This window comes from Tamandua tetradactyla, chromosome 10, assembly GCF_023851605.1.
Source record: "Tamandua tetradactyla isolate mTamTet1 chromosome 10, mTamTet1.pri, whole genome shotgun sequence".
NCBI lineage: Eukaryota > Metazoa > Chordata > Mammalia > Pilosa > Myrmecophagidae > Tamandua > Tamandua tetradactyla.
Window position 1 is genome coordinate 87,818,933 of NC_135336.1, and position 23,392 is coordinate 87,842,324.

The following is a 23,392-nucleotide window of genomic DNA, read 5'->3' on the forward strand; positions in this document are numbered from 1 at the left end:
TTCCTATTAAAGTAATATGGTTTTAATTCCGGTTTGGGTTGCTAAGGACTGAGGATAATACACAAATCAATAGAACATTAAGGAACTATTATTCCCACAAGCCAAAATCTGAGATAAACACCATATGACTCAGTAAATCTAAGGAAATGTCTCTTAAAAATTTAATGCCAACTTGCAGTGCCAAGCAAATGCCAACAGTTTCAGAATCAGGTTCAAGGAAAAACTAGATGTCTGTGAAACTCAGAGAAAATTATTGTCTTATCAGCAAAATGTTTTTGATTTATTCTTTGCTAGCTATATCAAAAAAACATTTATAATAATGACTCCTTAAGGAAACAAATCACAACAGCAAAATATATTCATCTTAAGTCTTTATAAGATAGGAAGTATAGAGAAAAAATGTTAGGAATTTATGCAGGATTTTAAAGAAACTTTATGTTAAAGTCAACCACAAGAATTTTGAATGCCCTAACGAAGTAGTCTCTTCTATTATCTATCCCATTACCTTATTTATAACATTTGTTATTTGACAAAATTTTAAACCAATCACTTCTCTCCAATAGACATACATTAATAGGTCATCCATTTCTAAGAAGCCACATTCTTCCATTCGTATCTAAAACAAAGGATAAGAGGGCAAAGATAGAAATAGAGTTGTGGAATCTCTTTGCTATCCACATCTAAGGGGAGTATGTGCCTAGTAAGAGGAGGGTAGCGGCAGAGGTTTCTAGGCAGTGATGATGTTCACAGTCATGAGTCTATACCATCACAGTTCCAAGTCCATGACCTATTTTGTGTCAGGCTCTTAGAAATTCATTATGATTGTTTGGGATCTAGAGACTCCCATAAAGGACTCTGGAAAGAGCCAGGCAGTCTATCAGTTTCCTGGCTCCACAGACCGGAGTCTGAAACAGAACCCAGTCAGGACAGGGACACCAATCAGGAACACAAGGCAGAGACATAGATATGCCAACTAAACAAAGTCTGGCTATGGGCTCTCTGCAGCTGGGGCACTCACTCTTACTTAGGATTCAGTGTGGCCGCAGCAAGCACTGGGGCGGGTAGCTATAGGCCACACGGTGGTGGGATGAGCTTCTGCTGTTCGAAGCAGAACGAACCCATAGATATCAGGGCTCAGTTAAACTGGGGTGGTAGTTATTTTGTCTGATGGATATGATAGATATATTTGTATTTACCATACCTTAGTTTACTCTTAAAATGAGCCTTAGCCTTTTCCAAATCCACTTGCTAAGCCATTCACCCAATTTACTGAAATCAACTGAGAAAGTATTCAATGGAGCTCTGGCATACTTTAGAAGAAAATGATAAAAGGAGAGAGAAGACTGGGAAGCAAACAGGTAACTCTTCTGCAGAGCTGCCTTGTTTAAAAAAGGAAAGGTTTTAGGAGAAGGAATGTTCAAGACTCTTCCACAAAGAAAAATCTGACTCTTCTAAAAGAAAGTGGTTCTGAACAGATGCATTAATGCAAACATACTCTTAGAAGAGTCTTAAAATATTTTAACCTAATTGAACCCTAAAGGTAATCTGGTTCAACCCCTTCACTTGCTTATGAGAAAACTGAGGTTCAAAGAAACTGTTTTTATTGTTTTATTTGTCAAATAAATATAATTCATAACAATCACTTAGCTCACAGATTTGCCACCATTATTAAATTTTTAGAAGAATGTGAAAATATCACATAAACTGTGAAACACTATTTAAGTATAAGATATTGTTATATAACTTTATTATAGAAATAAGGCTTTAAATAGCTTGAAAGCAGCCAACTGAAGATGTAACATGAAAAAATAATTAAGACTTACACTTCCAGTCAAGATAGAGTAATAAGGACCAATTTCTCCTCCTGCTTGAATTAACAAATCACATGAAATGACAGTTTTCAAAAACTGAATATAGGGCAATAAGAGATAGGAAACAAATGAGGTTAGTCCTACAATTTCTCCAGTTTACTGTATTGAGAGATTTTCTAGGCCATGGCACAGTGAGGGAGAATGTAAGCAGAGACTGGCATCCTCCCTGAATTGAGAAGACAGAGCCAAGAGTCTGGGAAGACAAAGGGAACTGAAGTTCACAGGGCAGAGTACTGGAGAGATGAGAACTGCACAAAGAGAGAACTCTTGATATCTGCAGAAGTTTCCCTTCTAATAATTAGCTGAGTATGGAGGAAAATACCTAAAGCTTGGAGAAAGCTGCTTGAAGGGAAAAAAAATAATAATAGTTGGAGTACACCCAGGGCTGGGTATAGCACCTAGTCCAATCAGCTAGACTGGAAAACCTTATGATTCACAAAGCATTGGATAGAGTTTTCAAACGGGTCTTACCTTAGCAATGGGGAACAATTACCTCTAGAAAACGGGCAGCTCTGGTCCTGCATAGCCAGTCTTAAAAGCAGGAACTGAAAAGATCAAACTATTTCCAAGTTACCATACTACATCCCAGCACAAAGCACAAGAAGATATTTAGTCAAACGAAAATATATAGTACCAAACAAGGTGAAATTCACAATGTCTAGCATTCGATCAAAAATTGTTAGGCACACAAAGAAGTGGAAAAATTTAATCCTTAATGAAGGGAAAATTAATCAATTGAAATGTACCACAACTGATACAGAATTAGCAGAAAATAACAATTAAACCATTATAAAGAAATGGGAATTATAAATAAGACCCAGGTCAAACTTCTAGAAGTAAGAACATGACATCTGGGATAAAAAAATGTATTAGATAGGATTAGTGGTAAATTAGATATTGCAGAAACAAAAATTAGTGACAGTAAAGCCATAGCAATAGAAACTATCCATGAAACACAGAAAACAAAATTCAAAAAATGAACGGAGCTTTAGGGATCTGTAGAACAACTTCAAACTGCCTAATATACTGAAACTGGAGAACCAGATGTAAAGGAGGGAGAAAGGGAAGGATAGAAAAAATATTAACAGTTAAGGACTAAAAATTTTCCAAATTTGATAAGAAAATAAGAGAACAGATCCAAGAAGCTACTTGAGCCTCAAGCACAAGAAACATTAAGAAAATCGCCCTAAGGCACATCATAATCAAATTGCTCAAAACTTTTGATAAACCAAAAAAATTTGAAAACAACCAAAGGGTAAAGATATTACATACAGAGAAATGAAAATAAGAATGACAGCACATTTCTTTTTAGAAGCAAGGTGAGAGACAAGGAGCATCTTTATAGTACTAAAAGAGAAACAAACAAAAGCTATCAACCTAGAATTCTATACCTACCAAAAATATCTTTCAAAAATGAAAGCTAACAAAAAGGAAAACAAAAGCAAAAAAAAGAACAGCAACAAAAAAGACCAAAGAAAGTCTTGTTCAGACATATAAATACCACTAAAAGAAATAATAAAGTCTGTCACATAGATTTTAAATGATATCTGCTGGAAAAACAGATTTATTTTATTTAAATAAATAAATAATAAAATAAATATGTTTATTTTATTAAATAAATGTAACTAGCTATGTAAAATTTAGGTAAGGTTGAAAATGTCCTTTAAAAACGAGGACAGAATAGGTATTTTTAAGATAAACAAAAGCTTTTAAAAATGTCAGCATCATATCTGCACTAAAATAAACGTTAAAAGTATTCTTCAAGTTGAGGAAAAATAATACCAGACGGAAACTTCAATCTACAGGAAGAATTGGAGACCAATGGAAAAACAAAATAAGTGAGCAAATATGAAAGACTTTTTGCTGTAGTTTTTGTAATTTCCTTAAAAGCAGACTGTTTGTTTAAAGCAAAATAGTAGTATTAAAAGGCATACTTTACATACTATGAGGAAATAAAAGATATTATGAAAATTGCACAAGTGATAGGTGGAGTTGGGTGTAGAATTATATTATTGTAAGGTAACTACAATGGGAAATAGTGTTAATTTTGAACTATGAAGTGTGAAATCATGTAACATTGATTCTAAACACACTTTGATAAATTTTAGACCTAAAGCAACAAAAAATTAATAAAATGAAGTACTGCTAAGAATCCAATAGAGAAAATAAAATGGGCATGAAAAAATATTTGGTTAATTCACTATTAAGAAAATGTTAAGGCAAACCTCAGACTGGTAGGAAATATTTGCAATACATATATTCAAACAGGGGCTTATATCATAATATATAAAGAACATTTACAACTCAATAATAAAAAGGCAAACAGTCCAATAAAAGAAATGGGCAAAAGACTTGTACAAACAAAAGAAGAAATACAAATGCACAACAAGCACATAAAAAGATGTACAACATCATTAGTCAGCAGAGAAATGCAAATTAAAACAAGGAGATATCGCTTTAAATCTGCAAAGAATGGCTAAAATTAAAAAGATGACAATCCCAGGGGTAGTCAAGAATATGGAACTATTGGAACTCTTGTACATTGCTTGTGATAGTATATACACTTTGAAAAACACTTTGGGTGTTTCTTATAAAGGTAAATATACAACTATCATGTGACCCAACAATTCCTCCCAAGTTTACTCAAGAGAAATTAAAAGACATCCAAAGAAACACTGTACCTGAGATGTTCATAGAAGCTTTATTCATAATAGCTACAAATTGCAAACCACTCAAGTGTGCATCAGCAGGTGATTGGATGAGCAAATTGTTGTATATCCATTCAATTAAAATTACTCATCAATAAAAAGCAACAAATGTCTGGCATGTGCAAAAAAATTAATGAATCTCAGAAACTTTATACTGAACAAAAGAAGTCAAGCATAAAAGACTATTATTGTTTGATTCCATTTATATAAGGTTGCAGATCAGGAAAAAGTAGTCTATAATGATAGAAATCAGTTCAGTGATTGTCTGAGCTAGGGAATTTGGGTAATTGACTATGAAGGGACATAGTGGAAATCTCTAGGGTAATGGAATGCAATGTATTTATTAGGATGATGGCTACACAAGTGCATTTGTCAAAGCTCATTGAATTATACCCTTATAATGTGTGCGTTTTTTTAATGTGTACATTTTAGAGTATATAAATTATACTTTCATAAAGTTGATTTTAAAGAAAATAAAAATGTGCTCTGGATTAAAACATTGACAGTATTAATTCTCCTTTTTTTCTTTTTTTTTTTGTTGACATGGGCAGGCACTGGAAAACGAACCCGGGTCTCCGGCATGGCATGGGAGAACTCTGCCACTGCATCACCATTGCCTGCCCTACAGTACTATTTCTTATCCATGTTCCAACATTACTTCCTGTATCATTTTAGCCTCCCCAAGTTTCAGTGTCCCTTTTTGCATAATGAAGCCATCGAAATCAACAAATTGTAATGTCCCTTCCATTGAACAGTTTCAAATGTTAATGTTAATATAGATCAAATACAGTCCATAAACTTCCTACACCTAGTGTCATCTGCACCTATATATATATATATATATGTATTTACATGTGTGTATACATATATATACAACACACACACACACATACACACATATACACATTTATGTATACAAACACAGAGTTTAGGAAACTGTGTGAACGCAATGTCATTTATATTTTTAAATACCCGAAACATGTTATTTTTATGTCATAGAATTTCAAGGTTAACTATGGTGTTAATTGATCTCTGCCACTATTGTGGGTTAAGAATTGCTTATTGTTACCGCACTTTTATAAATAAGGTTAATTTTGGTTTCTGTGGTATTCTTATGAGTTCGGATTAGATCATAGTTTCAGCAGAGCAGTTTTCTTGAACAGTCCAGCTGCTTAGAACACATACTGTCTTTGACTTTTTCAGAGTCACAAGAAACATTAAGATACTTCACTATTGTATCTCAGTGGTAAGTGTGTTTAACTTCATCACTGGCCATCATTTATTGAGTACGCATTAGCTGTAGCACATCAGAATGAAATTAATCTTAAAACATTAGTTAAAGCAGGGATTCTGGAAACTTAGCAGTTCCTAAGAATCACTTGCCCTCTCCCCAGTGGATCTAGTGGATAAGAGTGCCTAAAAAGAAGATTTATGACCTATATATATTTTTAAGTGTATATATATATATACACACTATATATACATATATATATATATATAATATATATATATATGTATCTTTTTTTGTATGGTGCATAGTAGGGTCACATTTCTTTATTTTTCCAAGTGAGTATTGTTATTATAACACCATGTGTTGAATTTTTGTTTGTTTGTGTTGTTTTTTTGTTTGTTTGTTTTGGGAGGAAGTGCAGAGACCAGGAATCAAACCCAGGTCCCCTGCATGGCAGGCAAGAATTCCATCACTGAACTACCCTTACATTCCTCCATATTTTTAAGCATATTTTTTATGGTAGCCATATCCTTCCTCACCCACACACAATGAGTTTTAAGATCTGGCAAGTCTGGGAAACTCTGGTCTAGTGTGAGAAGCCATAGAATTTACCCCAGAGTCTTGATGGATCACTTCTCTGCAACATTTGACGCATTTAGTGTGCTAGGATTTAGATTGTCTCTTTCTCTAAAGACTCTCTGGTAATTAGAGATGAGAAGGTGGGTGGCAAATTATAACCAGACAGACAGACTCTAAGGCCAAGGCTGAAGTCACTGTGGCAGTGTCCTGAGTTATAAATAAGTGTGTCTCAATCCATTATTGTCAGGCAGTCCCCTCTGCATCAAGCAGATATTTCATTCTGGGCCCTGCACATCAAAATAAATCATGGCACTTTTCATCCAAAATAGCCAGACTGTGCGGACTCAAAGCAAGGGTCCCAGTGTAAGTAAATGTACTGATGAATGTTAGGAGTTTATCTACTAGCCAAATATTAGAGCTATACAGAGCTGCAGAGTGAACTACAGGTTGGATGACAAGTGTAGAATATGGCTCATTTAAAACATTATTTTAAATTTTCATTCTTAAAGTCTAAGGACAACACCAAATCTTATCCAGGAATAACTGTGGCTGTTATCTCTAATTTAAAAGACAGCAGGTGATAATTTCATTTTCCAGTCCTTCTATCAATTGAAAGTTGTTTATATTTCCATAAACCAATAACCTACCAGCATCCAGGTTTCCTCAGGGATCTAAAGGTATAGAGTGGGCAGTTAAACCAGATGAGGGGATCAAAGGACAAACTTTATCCAGGGAAAATCAATAAAGCTTAGTCTCTTCAAAACCCTCTGATCTCCATTTCTCTGACAATTTATCAGCAACTAAGGAAACAGGAAGTCACTGGAAAGTAATGAAAATTGTCTCTCCAATGAAAATATGTGCTCCGCTCTGACCGGCCTCAGTGAGATAGCATGCAGATTTAAATATCCTGAAACTGACATAGGGAAATTTTTATTACAGTTCAAGCTGTCCCTCTCCTGGTTTATAGATGGACTGTTTCAGAAGAGCCAGCTGGCCCTGTCCCAGGAATACCTCAAAAACATCATACCAGGAAATGCAGACAATGTCCAAAATATTATCTGTGGAATCAGCTGAGACTTTTTTCTATTATAAAAGTTCTGGAAATTCTCTACCAAATGTGTTAATAACATTTTATAAATATCTAATACTGCTGAATTTTTCCCACTTCTGTAATATTAGTCAGCCAATCAGAATTCTTTAACTCAATAATTTCCAAACCTAGCTGATGGGCAAATTGCTTTAAAAATACATATTCTAAGCCCCACCCTAACTCAGTAGCCTGGGATGTGATCCAAGAATTCATGTTGTAAAATTCCTTTTGCCTATCAAAATTTTAACTGACATTTGATTTAACACAAAAGTCCCATAAAGCAAGAAATAAAAAAAAAGATATATCCAATTCTAAGGTATACCACTTTATATTTATCTAAAACATATAAATACATACATTTGATACACTTTTTATGTAAAGAGCTTTATTTTTCATGTAGATTCATTGATTGAACTATAAATCTATCTTTCTTGCTTATTTCACATCCATAAAATGTAGTATACAGTTTCCGGTTTTAGTTTCTTTAGAGTATGGACTTAAAGACATGTGTGAGGAAACCTTAGCCTAAGACTTTTAAATACCTATGATTTTTAAAGTCATTTCCAGTAGCCTTGTTGGGATTCCATCATATCCTCCCACAAGAAACATGTTCAAATTCTAATTCCCTATCTTGTGGATGTGAACCCATTTGTAAACAGGACCTCTGAAGAGGTTATTATTGGTGTGGACTCATTTATGAATTGGAATCTATGAACGTTCTTTTTAGATGAGGCCAAATTGAATCAGGATGAGCTTTAATCCATATGACTGGAGTCCTCATAAGCAAAAGAAGTTCAGACGCAGTAGATGAGTAAAAGCCAGAAGTCAGCAGAAATCAAGGAAGCAAGCACAGAAAGAGAAGGATCGCCGTGTGATGGAGAATTGCCAGAATGTTACAGACTCTGGGAGAATGCACATCCTGCCAACAACTTGATGTTGGACATCCAGTCTTTAAGACCATGAAACAATGAACTAATAAATTCCCACTGTTTAAACCAAACCATTGCATGGTATTTGTTGTAGTAGCCCTAGCAGATTAAGACACTCATCCATGTACAAAAAAAAAAAAAAACTATCAATCTCTCCCCACTCACGTTTTATCTATTTACATTATTTACACAGTATCATAAACCAGTTTAGGAGAAAACACAACACTCTCTGGTAAGCATATAAATCAAATGGCATGAGCCGAATACGGGATAATAGACCACAAGCCAGGAACAGTCAGCTTGCCATGGTTGCTAGTCAGTGTGTTTTACTGAAGTAAAGGAGAAGCTTTGTTAAACCAGAGGAGCAGATTGAATAAAGGCTCATTAATGGAATCAATGCAATATTGCTTAGTAGTTCCACACACAAGTGACTAGTTTGATTATCTGAATTGGGAAATATTACACTACACTAGGGCTTCTCAAACTTGAATGTGCATATAAATCCTCAAAGAGTCTTGTCAATATGCAGATTCTTTCTCAGTCATCTAGAATGGAACCCGAGAGTCTGCATTTCTAACAATGTCCCAGCTTGTTAGGAATCTGAGTAGGTAGTCTCTAAATGGCCCTTGTGAGTTCTGTATTATGTCACATGATGTTCTTGTTGAATAGCAAAGAAAGAGTACATGTGGCAGCAAAATTATAGTTGAAAGGAGATTTTCTTGTGTCCTCATTTTTTTAAATTAAATAACATACTCTTTTAAATAAAAGAGCTTATCAATCAACTATTCCCAATAACAGAGTAAGGGCTTTTCATTTTTTCCAGCATTTTCTGGACTAAATTTTCTGCTTCATGGAAAGAAGTTTTAAAGAGCAGTAGCAGAATGCTTTTTCATTTTCCATGGATTTCAACATTGCCAACTCTCTCTCTTTTTTTTTGCCACCAAAGTGAAAAAGAAATTAAACTATTATCTCTTAGAACTTCTGGTTTATAGGAAAGGAAGTTATATTTATGACTGCCTTCTTCTAATTCTTTTCCAATATTTGCTGTACAGTTTGGGTTTAGCCAATAATGGTAGATAATACAAAGCTAAAATAAGGGGTTTCTTGGCAACAAATATCTCCTTGACGAATCATCATAGAAAAGATAGCAGTGGAGTTTGAGAGGGGTGATAATGAAAAGTAGATGCAGTTTTCTCTTGCTATAGGTGGTTTATTCCCATTGTCAACATGTCTCAAAAGAAATTTTGGTCAAAGTCCCATTTCCTCCTATTCCTATGGTTCTTACTGTGATTGCTACTTGATTTGACCCATTTTTGGCAATTTGCAACATCACTCTATCAGCATCAACCAAAGTCTAATCATAATATATGCATGCACTGGATGGGATCATGAGGCTGGTATTGGTATAAAAGGAGCCTTTGCTCCAGGAGTCCTGAGAGGAAGCAAGTCTGAACCCATCTGCAATGACAGAGGCTACATCTTTACTGAGATTAGGAACACAGCCCTCAATCATCAAATTGCTCACCAGCACCAATTTACATGACTTTGTAAGAAATGGGAGCATAGCTGAGCTCTAGCCATAAGCCAGGAGTCTTAATGCCACATCTTTCAAGGACATCATTTACTACTGGAAAATTCACATCCAAGTCTTTAAAATACTACTTAGCTGGAAAATGTCTCTCCAAAGCACACAAGGCAATTCTTCTACTCTATACCCGTTGAAAATCATGGCACACTTTTGGGGGACTTGAGTAAGAAACTGAGCATAAAGACTACTAAATGGGCTGTTATTGGCTAACTTTAGCATGGCAGTCATGCCCACACTGCCCCACATTTTATGTCGACTCATGAGAGCTTTGTTTTTTTATTTTGTTGAGAAATGGAGATACCGTCAGCTATGGACCCTGCTAAGTAATCAGCAAAGTCCAGCTTTTAAAATTCAACTTCCCTAAAATGTGTAATAAAAGTTTGTTTGTGATCTGTGGACTGTGTAATTACCAGGAATATGGTTCTAATCTTTTAGAGGCCAAAGACCTTTTTGAGAATAGGATGGGAAATGTAGACCATTTTCCCAGAACAAAACACAGCATTCTGAATACAACTTTGAGGGTCCACAGAGGGCTCAAGGGACCTCCTTCCTCCACAAGGCTACACGCCATGAATTCCCACTGCAATTTAATATGAATATTCTCTGAGCCATTCCAAGAGAATGAGATGTATGTGCCGAAACACTGTCTGCTCTGGGTAAGTAGCCCAGTAACTTTAATCTCTCTTAGATGACTGCTGCCAGACCTTCACACCAGGAAAGCACTGGCTGGTAACAGGAATCACCTCCTGTGAAGGTCTGATAGCCACCAGCTTCCTGTGCTGAAGCCAGTGGAACCGGCATCAGTTATCGAAGATACTCCATTTGGTGCCAACTACAGTACCACTTAATTGTTCAGCATTTCCACGTCTGGGAACTTCCCCTCAATGACTGCCCATGGCACGTCACTGCCATTCTGAATCATGCCAAATGAGGATGTCATATCCTCTGACTCAGAATGCTTTATTTCATTGAGTATTATTATTTTAAGAACTGTAAGCAGAGAGATGATATTTGCTTAGATCTGACTTCCAGATCACTTTTCCTTTTCTCACGGGGATCCAGCAAAGGTAGGAGAAGATTGGGAAGTAGAGGATCTGCTCTTGACAAGCGTGCCCCATTTGCTGGGAGGGAAGTGTCTTTCCTTTGCTGAAAGGGCATGCTACTCTTTTGGTGAGAGGCTGTGATCCATCATCTTTGCCAAATTTGATGCAGCAGCTAATAGGACATTTCCACATATGTACTTTTCTCCTTATTTTCCCCAAGGAAAGGGCGAGTCAGGATATGCACCACAGCACGTGGGACTAAAATAGCCTTGTTTAAATAGTTAAGTGGCTATTAAATTAAGTTACTGGACCTGTCCTTTCTGAGCACCAGAATCTATTCTGCACTTTGGTCAGGCAAAGTTGCCTAGGTGAAATATCTTTGCATTCTATACTGAGAAACAGTGGGCGTAGGAGTTAATAAAACAGTTATTAGAAACAGGATTTGGGGTCCACTGGGCTAGTTGTGTAACTTATTAGCTGCTTGAACTCAGGTAATTTACTTAACCCTTTTGAGCTTCAACTTATCTATCTACAAAATGGGGTCATAATAGTACCTATTTCATAGTGATGCCTTAAGAATTAAATTAATTAATACAGTATTTGTAAAATTCTTAGTTCAGTGCCCCCAAAATATTAAGGGATAGCTGTTATTCTTACATAAGTTATTCCTGAAAACATTCCTTTCACTCAAATTTAAAGCTGAGTAGTCTAGGACAGTAGTCACTAACTACACATGGTGATTGAGTCTGAAATATGGCGAATGTGCCTAAGGAAGTGAATTTTTTTTATTTTATTGAAACAATGAATTTAAATTAAATTTAAATAGTCGGATGTGGCTAACAATTACCATAGTGAATAGCACAGCTTAACTGACCATATTGAATCACTTTGTTAAAGGGCTATTTCCACTAAGAAAACTAGAGGAAACCCTTATCCACTCTGCTTGTTCCACACTTCATTACAGTTCCTTCATCAAGGAAATTTATTACCATCTTTTTTTTTAAAAAAAAAGACCTTTTCTAATAACACTAGTCATATTCAGTAGAAGGAAACTCTTCCTCCAATAATACTCTTCTAATAGTGGTGACTCACTTTTTAACCACTTTCTCAAAGGACTTCTTGCTGTATTTGCTCAATGTCAGATTTGCTCAAAGGCAGTTTTCTGCACGTGTCCATCCTGCATTTCACTGGGTAAGGCAGGAGCTTTGTTTTGCTCCCTTTTGTACAACTAGCAACTTATTGATGGGTATCTGAGCTGAAAGTGGAATCCTTTCGGACAGAAACATAGACACCATGGCATTTTTTAAGTACCATCAAACCTGTCTGTTCTTTTGAAACTGTATTCTTACTTTTGCTTCTATGTCATAAAATTTCCTGAGTATGCCTGTTTGTAAATGGCCAGTCCCCACCTTTTCAGCCCCCATTCCCCAAACTCCATCACTGTAATTTGGCAGATTTCTGATCTTCAAGGTTCAGAGGGACTCAAAAAAAAAAAATATTGGTCATAGAAAGGGCCACACACTTTTTTCTACAGAGTTAAAGCCATATTGCAATGGAGAAAGCAATTTCATTTGAATAATGATACAAGGATCTTGCTGCCTGCTTTCATTTTGTCTTCATTATTTTATTCTATCTTCTATGCTATCAACAGGCACCAAACAAACATTTGTCCCTTTTGCAAACAGGGCAGAGAGTATGACTGTCACTTTTACTCAGGTTGTAGTACAGCATCATTTTTTAAAAACTTTTTTGTTGTGTAGTATAACATATATACAAAGCAAAGAAATAAAAAAGCAGTAGTTTTCAAAGCAATCTTCAAAAAGTGGTTACAGGACAGATCCCAGAGTCTGTCATGGGCTACCATACAATCTTCTCATATTTTTCCTTATACCTGCTCTGGAATATAGAAGGCTAGAGGGCTTAAATACTTTTTTATCATCACAATAGACTTTTTCCCTTCTTTTTTGTGAACAATAACATATATACAAAAAAAAAGCTATAAATTTGCAAGCACAGCAAACAGCCTCATTTCTAATCAGCATTTTCAAATTACATTTCCAAACTCACTACCAGGATTTGCTTAGAAGCCTCACAGATAAACCTGAAATCCTAATCAAACTTTAAAAATATGATATAATGATTACCCAACAACTTCTGAGAGTGAAACGAACAGCATTCCCAGGTAATTCAGCTTTACATGCTGTACTCAAATTCCACTGAGTAGATTATCTGCAAATCTCCTGCTAAGTCATTTCCTCACTTTGTCTCAGACTGGCTTTCCAAGCAGAGTAGTCATCTTTTTTTGTATACAGGCTGACTCAATATGGCCTCATTTTTCTTGTCAAAGCAGGTGCATGTGTTGAGGGTTTATTTTACTTATTTTTTTTTATGATATGAGGGTGATGATTTTGAGAAATTCTAATTTTCCTTGTTTTCATTGGATTCTCTTTCTTCTCCCAGCTTCAATCCTATTGATGTGCTCATGCGTTATCTTTTGTGTGATTTTTAAGAAAGAATGAATCAAAGGTTCTAACGTAAGTTTTGATACTCAAATAGTTTTTTCATTAATATAATAAAGGGCACTTGCCTGAGCACTTCCCAGAAAATATAAAAAGGAAGCTTGGTGTGTTCTTTTCAGCAGACCTAAAAGTCACATCATTCAAGGCATTATCTTTTTTTATCTGGCTGCCATAGACCACTCATGCCCCAGAAATGCCTTTCAGTCAAAGTTTGCATGATCATAGTTCATAAATGTCGGACGCTGAAGAACTTCCACATCAGGTGGGTTTGGGTAGCAGTGTACTTTAAAACTGACTGTAGGACTTTTATAGGAAGCTAAGCTAGGTGAACTCATCAATTATGAGTTCAGAACTGTGATAAAATGAGGCCCCATTTTCCCCCCAAGTCTTTAATTTTGAAACATTTTAATGTATACACGGTAGTTTACAATTGCTGTGAATGAAAAACAATTATCCGAGTTCTTCCTTCTGAATCGGTTTGCATCAAGAAGGTTCTTCTCCATTAGAAAGCAACTCCTTGGGGAGAAGAGAAATGGAATGTGTAGACATAGACAGGTATAGATGAAAAACGACAATGTTTATCACAAGACAAATCTTACAAACTTTGGATGCCCCTTGCTGCTGTTTCATTCATTTTTACATTCACAAAACTTGTAGCATTGATTTTTTCAACAGACAGCACCCTTCCAGGCAGTGGGAATACAGGAAGAATAAGATGAAACCTTTGCTCTCCAAAAACTCAGTCTACTTAGGGTGTGTGAACATGAATATTTTTAAATAAAGTCTTAAGTTCAGTGATAAGGATATGAGCAAAATAAAAGGAGAGCACAGAGGAGAGGCATCCAACCCATCAGGCTTTCTGGAAGAGCCAGAGTCTGATTTGCGTTTTGAAGGATAAGTAGAAGGTAGCCGTGGGAAGAAGAGGTAGACGGAAAGCAAGGAGAGGTGGGAGGAGCATGTGCACCGGGGTTACGCATTCTAAAGAAAAACCCATGAAGTAGGATTGGCCAGTTTTTGGGCACTCTGTTTACAGTAGGTGATGGGGAAGTATACTAGAGTTTTAAGAAAAGGAAATAATATATCCAATTTATATTTTTTAATTTTAGGATTGTATCAATTAGCTTGTAATGTATAACAAACTATCCTAAAACTTAAGAGGTTTAAAAGGATGACTATTTTATTTAGTTCATCATCCTGAGGACAGTTCTTCTGGTCAGGCCAGGTTGACTGATACCACTTGGCTCTCTCCTATCAGTGGTCAGCTGCCAAGTTGCTGATGGCTAAATGATTTAGGATACCTTCATTCACATCATGATTGGAGGCCACGCCAGAGAGCTTCTGTTTTCATCCATGGGGCCTTACTTCCACCAGAAGGCTGCTTGGTCTCATCTGCACAGTGGTCTCAGGGTTCCAAAGGCAGAAGGAGCAAAAGCTGACCAGTCATGTGATATCTGAGCTTGGGACATGGTTAATGCCATCAATGGAGAAACTGTAAGCTTTTGCCAGCAATCATGGAAAAATAAAACCAAAAATGGGGGAACCAGTTAGGAAATTATTGTAGTAGCCTAGGAGAGGATAATGAGCCTCACCTGAGGAAGTGATCCACAAATGGAGAAGAGGAGAGCAATTTAAGAAAGATTGGGGAGTAAAATGGCAAGGTTTGATGACTGATTGGATGGAAATGGGAGGGGAAGAAATCTCTAGCTTGGTCCCAAGTAAAACAGCAACTACATAGATAAGAGCTTATTGAGCTAATAGATGTGAACTCAACAACATGCAGCCAAATGGCCAGTCCTCATACAAAAACCAAAGTAAGCCTGAAGAAAGTGAGAATGAATGTGGATCAATTCAATTTAGCAAATGTTAATTCAGTACTCCCAGCTTTAGTGCACAATAATGATCCTGCCCTCGAGGAAATACTTCTTCAGTCCAGGAAAGGACATACATATGAAACAGAGAATAAAAGAAAATAATAACTGATCAAGTGACAAAATTACAGTAAAAACAGGAACATAATAGAAAACAAAGATAAGTCTAACAGAACGAAGCAAGGTTTCATGGAGGAGGCACAGCCTAAGACAGTTGATATTTTTATATAACCAAAAAGTCTTATAAATATCAGTAAATTATAATAACTTACCTGAATATAATCAGTATCATTAGTTGATAAAAATTTTAAATTTCTTGTTTTCAACATTCCATTGTTGGGAGAATCGCACTCTGTATTCTGTGGTTCAGATGAGTAATCTCAACTAAGAAAAATTGGTTTACACATTATTTCTTGGGCCCAGGATTCTAGTTGTTAAGAATATATTAAGACTTGCCCCAGCAGTGGACCAGCTCTACCATCACGAAGGCAAAGCCTACCTGAATCAAGAGAAAGTAGCAGAAACCCAGCAGGGATCTGAGAAAGGCAGACTAGAGGCAGGCTGAGTTGTGTCTCTAGATATAGGGTCCTATTATCAAAGACCTAAGCAAAAGCCACTCAGATTTAGAAGAGATAAGATTTCTGGAAGAAATCCATGGTTTCTAACAAATGGTAAGTAGCAATGTTTAAACGAATGAAGAGATGGATAGATGAATGCCAGTCAGGGAGTGGAGAGAAGGGACATTACCAGATGTTCTGTGAGTTTTAGCCTATACGGAACAGGACCAAGCATCTAAGAAACTGAGGAGTAGCAATAACAAACCGGATCCACTTCTTCCAACCTCCTGTGATAGCTGATACCGTGGAAAGAGATGGAGAAGTAATGGAGAACCAAAGTCCTTGGGTTGGAAATAGCTCAAGAGAAGGAGCGAACATCTAAGAGTCTCTCAAAAATCTGATGGCACAGGGCAAAATGATTATTTCTAAATGTTTCAGGTATCCACAAGGGAGTTATTTATATGATTCATTTAGTTTGGAAAAGGGTTGAATCAATATGCAGACCCCAAAATCAATTGGAATAGGGTAAGGTGGGATCAAGGGCTGCTACCAATCAATGGAATCATTTTCATTATAAATGTAATTCATGTCTCTGAAGTATTTGTTTTTGGAGAAACCTAGCTGTCCTCAAAGTCTCCTTCTCAGAACCCCTGGTGAGTGTCCCAACTGGGCTCAAAAACAAATACAATCAACTGGGATCTGGTGTCCTTCAAATGCTTCCATCTCACAACCTCCAGCTGTCTTCTGGCTTAAGTAATGTGCTGCCATCTAACAACCCTGCCTTTTGTTCTGTGTACCTCCATTTCTTTTTTTTTTTTCGTTTATTGGGATTTTTTAAATTTGTTTGTCTTGCTTTGCTTTGTCTTTGTTGCTGTAATCTTACAAAAAAAGGAAACCCTCCTCCTTCACCTATTTTTGCCCCAGATAGAAGACGCCAGCAATTGTGTTTTTAAATATCTAAGCTCTCCTTCTACTAGGACTCCAGGGAGAGTATACAGCTTTTGTATTTTAGATCCAAAAAAGCAGAATAAGTCAAGAGAAGGGACGGAAATTGGCACTTTGAACTGAAGAGAAGGAGGAACCAATCCATAGAATGGTTTCCCAGAGTTAGAGAAAAAACAAGGATGATAGTTTTTTCAATAGTAAATGTACCCTCTTCCCATACATACTCAAAGCAAGACCTCTGAGGAAAGGTGTATAAATGCTTGGGGCTTGACCACTTAAAGTCTTCTTGTCTAGAGCAGTGACACAGTGGCTCAGTGGCAAAATTCTCGCCTGCCATGCCAGAGACCCAGGTTCAATTCCCGGTGCCTGCCCATGCGAAAAAAAAAAGTCCTCTTGCCCAGAGTACAGACCCAACCACTTGCTAACGGAACAGGCATCTTTGGACAAGGGCATCTCAAAAGAGAAAATGATGGGTTGGAGGCCAGACAATCTTCTGAACTGGAAGAGCTCTTTGCTTGCTATAAGGATCCTAGGGTACGGGGGACACTCACGAAGACATGACCAAGTCTAAATTTCCTACAAGTCCTTGTGGACAGGAACTGACACTGAGTTCATTTAGAAAAATAAAGAAATATAGTAGGTTTTACACACGAGTGAAGTAGAAGTATACAGTTTACACAGTTTCTTCAATTCTTTTTTGCTAAGCCTTTTTCCCTCCCTAAGATCCAGCCAGCCAGAACTGGGCCAGAGATGAATAAAAAAATAAACAATAAGCTTTATTCAGAGCAACCACTTCCTTCACCCAGACATAGCTTTGTTATAAGGCCATACTTTGTCATCCTGGATCTCTGTCCTTAAGGATAAATCCTCTCCCAGAAGATTCACCAGTATCTCCTGCAAATAGAGTGCTGGTGAATCTGCCATATCAGTTAGACAATTGTACCCATTTAAGTCTGAATTCCAGAGGCAGATACATATGGAGCTCAAACCCTCAAATTGAGGTTCAAGATAAAACTTATGTCAAAAGTCTGCCTTGGCATATTGGTAAATAGGTCATCATTAGGAATTTTATTAGGATCAGCAAATTGATTTTAAAAAATTCTCAGTGGATACTCTGGTTTCTCTTCAGATCATGTAAATCTTTCACCTTTACTAAAGATTTCTGTGGAGAGAAACAACTCTGAATCTTAAACCATTTTTTGAGGCTTTGTTCAGGCAAGGCTAATAAAATGGTAAAAAAGTAGGAAAAAAATTCTCAGTGGATAAACACAATAAGAGCTTATTGCTTACTCACATCACAATCAAGTGATGTCAGCAGGGTATTCTGCTCCATACATTCAAGGATGTAATCCCCTGCCATTTTGTGGCAGCACCATCTTCTAAGGCCTCATCCCCCTCTGCATTAAGTGGTGGGTGAGATAAGAGCATGAAGGACTGCATGTGAGAGTGTTTTGTGAGCCAGGTCTTAAAGTTGTATGCAGAATTTATGCCCAAATTCCACTGAAGCAAACACAAGCACATAACCACACCAATAACCTCATCTGTAGCCTGTTGCAAAGATGACTGAGAAATGTATGTCCAAGAATTAGGGAACACTGGTTTGGTAAATATCTAACCAGTCTCCGGTTCCAGAAATGGGAATCCTGAGTGACTTCATTCCTTTTTTAAGTGACTTCATTCTTTTTTTAGTGACGTCATTCTTTTTTTATGATATCAGAGAAGTGTTAAATGTTAATTGCTAGTATTTGTTGTACTCTCTTTTAGCAAATGTTAAATATCTCGAGTTACCATGTATAGAACGTAGAATGTGATGTTGATAGATTTTAAGTCATTTTTATCTGCAGCTCTTTCACCATTTTATATGCAGTATTCTATTAACAGAAAAAATAAAAGAAAGAAATGGGAGTCTTGGTGTGCTGGTTTGAAAGGAAGCATGCCCCCTAAGAAAAGCCACGTTTTAATATAAATCCCATTTCATAAAGGTAGAATAATCTCTATTCAATACTGTATGTTTGAAACTGTAATGAGATCATCTCCCTGGTTGATGTGATTTAGTCAAGAATGGTTGTTAAACTGGATTAGGGGATGACATGTCTCCACCCATTTGAGTGGGTCTTGATTGGTTTACTGGAGTCCTATAAAAGAGGAAACATTTTGGAGAAAAGGATTCAGAGAGAGCAGAGAATGCTGCAGCACCACGAAGCAGTGAGTCCATTGGAGATGAGGAAGGAAAACGCCTCCCGGGGAGCTTCATGAAACCAGAAGCCAGGAGAGTAAGCTAGCAGATGACACCATATTCGCCACGTGCCTGTCCAGCCGAGAGAGGAACCCTGATTGTGTTCACCATGTGCCTTTCCAGAAGAGAGAGAGAAACCCTGAACTTCATCGGCCTTCTTGAACCAAGGTATCTTTCCCTGGATGCTTTTGACTGGACATTTCTATAGACTTGTTGTAATTGGGACATTTTCTTGGCTTTAGAACTGTAAACTAGCAACTCATTAAATCCCCCTTGTTAAAAAGCCATTCTGTTTCTGGTATATTGCATTCCAGCAGCTAGCAAACTAGAACACCTAGTTCTTATGTCCTGTCTTAGGTTCCTTCATCCCCCTGAATCAGTTGAACTAATAAGTGATGAATTACAGAAGAAACTTTTACATTATGATTCATTTCCAATGACTAAACAAGCTATAGAATTTTAATTATTTTGTGAATATCAAATACTAAAAATATTTAGATAGATCAACTCCTTACTTTGATAATTATTTAATAGTGACTAATTTTTTTCTGGTAGTTCTGATGAACAGGCAATGTAAAATACTGGAATTTTTTTCTTCAGAAATGTGCAAATTTCATCTCACTCTACGGTTTCACTAATGTGATAAAAATTTCATGTTTGAGTTCAGAAGTTTCTGTGTAATGAGAAGTCTCTGGGCCCTGGAGACTTGGCCTCAGCAAACAAAACCACAGATGCGAAGGGTCCTGGATGAAGGAGAGGGATGGAATTGCACATGCATACCCTTGGAGTGAGAGCATCTTCATCAGGGATGCTTCTGGATCACCTCCTCCTCTGGAGGTCTGAGAAGTAAGTTCTTAAGACCAGGCAGGTAATCTCACCTGTTCTCCCTGATAAATCTCAGAGAACCACAGGACATGCATTCCTGCTAGTCCACTTTTCCAATGCTTCATACTGCCATTTAACTGACCACATGTACCCACAAGTCCAACCCCAGAAATGAGTTGTTTAGGGAGAGCCACTGTTAAGTCTTCTCTTCTCTTAGTACTCTGGATTCAGTCTCCTCAGTCAGCTTCTAATGCCTAATGAATGCCTTCTACTCTAAATATATCTGAATTATTTTGTTTAACTCACTGACAAAAGCTGCCTAATCCACATTAAGATAACTCAAAGTTTCAGAGATAATCAAGAATATTTAAGGATTCAGAAAAAAAAAATGGCACAGATTTAAAAGGAGAAAGGGCCAAACAATGTGTCTAAAAGCATGCCTCTGAATTTCTGCATAAAAATCTCTTAGGCTACTTTAAAATGCAGATTCTTCAGCCTTGCTTTTGACCTACAAATTCAGACTTCATAAAGAGATAAGATTCTGAATTTTTCAATGAATTCCCCAGATGATTATAATTCACATTACAATAAAGAATTACTAAACTAAAAGATGAATGTCTATAGAAAGAAGGCTGTGTCTCTTGATAAAAAATATTTATGCCAAGATGCATTTATGAAGGTTTGCCATATCTTTTCTCATTATAAATATAGTAGTGAGGATAGGTAATCCAGAGACTATAGAGAAAAGGTTTTAAGTAGTCCCTCTGCCTCAAGGAAAACTGAATGTCTGGCACACACCCTGTGAACGGTGTTCTAGAATATCTTACAGGATCAAGTCTTACCCTCACTTTCTACGCAGAGTACTGGAGAGAAGGAGAGGAGGACAGTAGGGGATAACTGCCTGTTTCTTAAGCCCTCTGAGGGAGGGGAACATTAAACTTGTCCCTTCACCCCCAAAGGCTCAACTCCAGGGACTGTCTCATAGGGTTAAGGTTTCCAGTTATAATTGCTGTATAACGAACTACTCCACAACTTAGTAGCTTACAACAACAATGTGCTATTCCCCGTGGTCTGTCAGTTACATTTCTAATACAGTTTCAGCAAGATCACAGGTGGATATGGTGAGCTCTCAAGGTTTCATGGACCAGGTGTCTAAAATGGTTAGTAACTGATGCTGAGCATCGGCCAAGAGCTCAGCTGAGGCTGTCGACTAGAGCACTTGCATGCAGCCTCTCCAGGTGGCATGGTGACTGGGTTCTGAGAAGTACTGATCCAACAGCAAGCATCCCAGGAAGGAAGAAGAAGCTGCAAGACCTCTCATGAATAGCCTAAGATGTTCCAAACCATGTCTTCTATTGGTCAATCAAGCCACTTAGGCCAACACATGGCAAAATGCTTGCAAAATGTGGAGTGTTTCAGTTCCAGAGAAATGTGTACTTTTCTCTAGAAATATCTCTCTGTGATTATTTATAAATATCTGCCCCTGCCACTAGTCTATAAGCTTCCTGAGGGCAAAGTCTGTGTCTGCCTTGCCCACCATAGATCATATCTCTGCACCTAACATGGTGCCTCTCAAAGCAAAGGTATTCAATAAATATTTGTTGAATGAATGATTGACTTGGGTTGATAAGTCAAAGAACGACAGAACTCTAGAGATGGAAGAGATCTTTGAGACATTTATTCCAACCTTTGATTTTATAAATTATGATTCCAAGGTCCACAGAGGCTATAGGACTTATTCACCATGACAGCTTATGGCAGAGTAAGGACTGGAACACAGGTCTCCTGACTCTGAGTCCAGGGATTTCTCTACCATGCCACATTTCCTTCTGCACCGTGCCACATTTCCTTTTCCACACCATAGTGCACCAAGAAAGCTGGGTACTAATCAGACTTGAGTTTAATCTGGTTGTTTTCCAAGCTAATAGCAACAATATTTACTTGCTTCCCCCCTCTCCTCTTAAAATCACATAATTTAGGCTCAAAGAAGAGGGGCATAAGTAGAAAAAATTTCCACGAACCAAAACTCATCTAGAAGGAGGGCATGAGGGCAGAGAGAGAGCTCTTATCTGACCTGATTCAGGAATAAGTACATGATATTCTAAAGAACCAAACATATCACCTCAGTGAACAAACCTTAATTTATTTATTCATTCAACAAATATTTATTGAACATCTGCTATGTGCCAGACACTGTTTCAGGCAAACAAGACAAAGTACTTTCCTTCATGTAGATTACATTCTAGTTCAGGAGTATGGAAATAAACAAATACATAAACAGGATAATTTTTTAGTAGTAATATATAATCTGAAATAAATAAACATGATGTTAGAATAAAGAATAATGCTGGAGGAGGGTCTCCTTTAGAGTTGGGAAAAGTCTCCCTGGGGAGGGGAAATTTCATTTGAGATCTGAACAGTGAGAAGGAGCTTACCATGCTAAGTACTGAGAAGAGATCATTCCAGACCAACAGAAAAGAAAACATAAAGGCTCTGAGGCATTCAGAGTCAGCAAAAGTAGAATGGTAAATCAAGGAAGGGAGAAAAGTTTAAAGAAAAACAAGACAACAATGGCAAAAGACAATTGAAAGAATGACATGTTTGGAAACAAGTAATTCTAATGTGTCTCAAATACGATATAGCTGGAATAAGGCTGGGAAAGAAGGCTCAGAGACTGTGAAGGACATGTGAGAGTCTGGACTTTATTCTTTAGGCAGTGTGAAATAATGCGAGGTTTTGGAACGGATTAATGCAGAGAATGGATTGAAGCAGAAAGAGACTGTAGTAGGAAGATTCAGATAAAAGATATCCCATGGCCCAGTTAATATTTAGGGGCCATAATTAGCCCAGTGACATTGGTCATGGAAAGGAGGAGAAAGAGTTAGGTATATTTCAGAGCTGAAATCATAATATCTAAGATGACTAATTAGATATGAGTTGAGGAAAGGGAGGACTCAGAATGCTATATGTTTTCCAAATTGGGAATTAGAGGGGAGGGTACCGCTAGGCAACATATGGAGGAGTAATTCCATGAGGTGAGTTCAGTTTAGGACGTATTTTGAGGGTTAGACTACTGTGGAAGAGCGTTGCTGTCTGACCTGCCGTTGAGATGTGAGGTCTTGTTTTGGAACAGAGTGGTGAAGATACAGATTTGGAAGTTCAAAGCATATAAATGAGAGTAGATTCCATGGAAGTGATGGTTAAGTTCATGTGTCAACCTGACTAGGTTATGGTGTCCAGTTATTTGATTAATAAAGCAGCTGATTACATCTACAATCAACTGACAAGACTGGCTTCAACAATGAGAAAAGTCTCATTCAATCAGGTGAAGGCCTTGCAAGAGGAAGTGATGATTTCACCAGTCAGAAGGGAGACTTTCAGTCATCTCTATTTCAGTCAGCCA

The 23,392-nt window shown here is 37.2% G+C and overlaps 1 long non-coding RNA gene and 1 other non-coding gene across 2 annotated transcripts in view; one reads left to right on the forward strand and one right to left on the reverse strand.

Annotated features, from left to right (window-relative positions):
* Positions 1–23,392, reverse strand: part of LOC143648029 (uncharacterized) — a 369,585-nt gene that overhangs the window by 323,579 nt on the left and 22,614 nt on the right. The window lies entirely within an intron of this gene.
* LOC143649025 (U5 spliceosomal RNA) lies at positions 18,038–18,151 on the forward strand. The gene has a single exon (XR_013158903.1). It is a non-coding gene; the product is annotated as a U5 spliceosomal RNA (small nuclear RNA).